At 40.2% G+C, this 2,290-nt stretch overlaps 1 protein-coding gene and 1 long non-coding RNA gene across 3 annotated transcripts in view; one reads left to right on the top strand and one right to left on the bottom strand.

Moving 5' to 3' along the window:
• The window catches only part of LOC106881440 (uncharacterized), a 5,792-nt gene that overhangs the window by 2,282 nt on the left and 1,220 nt on the right, over positions 1 to 2,290 (bottom strand). The window contains exon 1 of one of the 2 annotated variants that reach the window (XR_001410855.2): positions 112 to 664. The exons of the other annotated variant lie outside the window; for it this stretch is intronic. This is a non-coding gene — a long non-coding RNA (uncharacterized LOC106881440). Of the gene's footprint in view, positions 1 to 111; positions 665 to 2,290 lie in introns of those variants that run through there. 2 annotated transcript variants of the gene reach the window in all.
• LOC106881434 (uncharacterized transporter slc-17.2) overlaps positions 1,886 to 2,290 on the top strand; it is a 15,997-nt gene continuing 15,592 nt past the window's right edge. Inside the window, exon 1 of the mRNA XM_052976362.1 lies at positions 1,886 to 2,090. The gene's annotated coding sequence lies outside the window, so the exon portion shown is untranslated. The remainder of the gene's footprint in view (positions 2,091 to 2,290) is intronic.

The raw sequence follows: 2,290 nt of genomic DNA, 5'->3' as shown, positions 1-2,290 counted from the left end.
TGAAAGGCAAAGTCGACCACCGTGGAATTTGAACGCAGAACGGAGAGACGGGCGAAATGCTGCTAATCTATTTATGTTATAGAAAAATAGACAAAGCAAAAATTAACATACCTGGATGCTTGGGTTTACAATTCTACACAGTCCAAAAGCATCGGTTCTAGATACAACCCACATCCTCCTAGTCAAGGGACTTTCTATTGAAAAGCACAACGCACAAAGTACACTTCCTGCACAGAACATACAGCACATCAACACCCAGTGAAATAGCAGAGCATTCTAGTTTTACAATCCTTTTGCGTATTTCTGCAACTATTGACAACCGGCGTTATGACGTGTGACGTCATAATCCTGAAAGCAACATCTCTGCAAATCTTGAATGTAAAATAATTAATATTTTATTTCGTATGTGTATTTCGTGTGCAAGATTCTTGATGTGGATACGTGTGTTGGATGAATTAATATTTTCCTGTCAGTATATTCTTATTGCATCCAAATAGCCTATGTCTGGTCACTAATTACGTCGGGCTTCTTTCAGTTTCCGTCTACCAAATCCACTCACAAGGCTTTCGTCGATCCGAAGCTATAGCAGAAGACACTTGCCCAAGGTGCCACGCAGTGGAACTGAACCCGGAACCACATGGCTGGGAAGCAAGCTACTTACCATACAGTCACGCTGCACCTGATAGTCTTCTTTTTGTGCAGAACATAACCTAATGGTGAAATGCTGAGCGGTATTTCGTCTATCTTTACGTTCTGAGTTCAAATTCCGCTGAGGTCGGCTTTGCCTTTCATCCTTTTGAGGTCGATAAATTAAGTACCAGTTGCGTACTGTGGTCGATCTAATCGATCCCCCCCCCCTCCCCCAAAATTACGGGCCTTGTGCCTAATGTAGAAAAGAATATATTGAAAATTTCCGCCCAAAAATCCGTTTTGTTGGCATATACTTTTCTACTCCAGGCACAAGACCCGAAATTTTGGGGGAGGGGGCCAGTCGATCAGATCGACCTCAGTAAGCAACTGGTACTTAATTTATCGATCCCGAAAGGATGAAAGGCAAAGTCGACCTCGGCGGAATTTGAACTCAGAACGTAACGGCAGACGAAATACCGCTGGGTACGCAATTATTTCATGGTATAATAAACAGCTAATTATTCTATGATTAACAACTAAGAGAATAAGTGCTCCTAATTTCTGTACAAGCATCAGCAATTTCTGAGGGAAATGGGTTGTCAACAACATCTAGGTTAATACTCGACTGGTATTTTATTTTATCGAGTGATGAAACACAGAGTTGACTGGGGTGAGATTTGAACTCAGGACGTAAAGAGCAACAGAAATGATAACTTAAAATTGTGACACAAGGCCAGCAATATCTGAAAGTGGTTTAGTCGATTACATCGACCCCGGTGTTCAACTGGTACTTATTTTACCGGCCCCTAAAGGATGAAAGGCAAAATCAACCTCGACTGCATTTGAACTTAGAATTTAAAGAGCCGGAAGAAACGTTGCCAAGCATTTTATCCGACGCGCAAACTGAATAGAACATTTGTAAACACCGAGAGTAGTAAACGCCTCGGAAATTATACACTAAAGGCCTACGACAGAGCTGCTATGTGAGAGTTTGACTTGCTAGAAATAACAACTAAATTTCTTACAGTTCGCATCTTCAGGAACATATGTTGGATCAATTAGTATTGTAGTGTCTGCGCATTGAAACAAAAGTAAAATGGTAACAGCTGGAAAGGTTTTGATCATGGTTCTGCTTGATCACCACGGAACTTCAATTAAATAATTACCCTGGCAGCAGTTACCCAACTAAATAAACAGACACGTGGATAGATTCTCCTTTCAGCTTTCTCTCTCTCTCGCCTTCCCCACACACATGTTTTACATAGGTACGCATGTAAGCGTGTGTATGTTCGCATTATAATGTATTTATGCGTGAAAGTGTATATATATATATATATATACACACATATATATAAACATAATTAAGGGATCAGCAACAGTTGCTTCACCGCATACCGAATCTGCAACTGGAATATCATACTGATGAGGAAACGCGTCTATGATTAACTAGTACTGGTTAGGTTCGTTATTTTTCTTTTTGTTTTGCCTTTGTGAGTTACAAGTATTGCTATCTGTTGGAGTTTCAGCACTTTAGCTGCTATTTCTGAACTTCGGTATGTGGTGAAGCAACTGTTGCTGATCCCTTAATTATGTTTATAAATGTATAAGAACTTTTAAATAAGTTCCTCGCCGATAATGGTATTTACATACCGAAGGGCTT

Source organism: Octopus bimaculoides, chromosome 24 (genome assembly GCF_001194135.2).
Source record: "Octopus bimaculoides isolate UCB-OBI-ISO-001 chromosome 24, ASM119413v2, whole genome shotgun sequence".
In the NCBI taxonomy this organism is placed as follows: Eukaryota; Metazoa; Mollusca; class Cephalopoda; order Octopoda; family Octopodidae; genus Octopus; species Octopus bimaculoides.
This window is presented reverse-complemented; position numbering and strand designations above follow the sequence as displayed.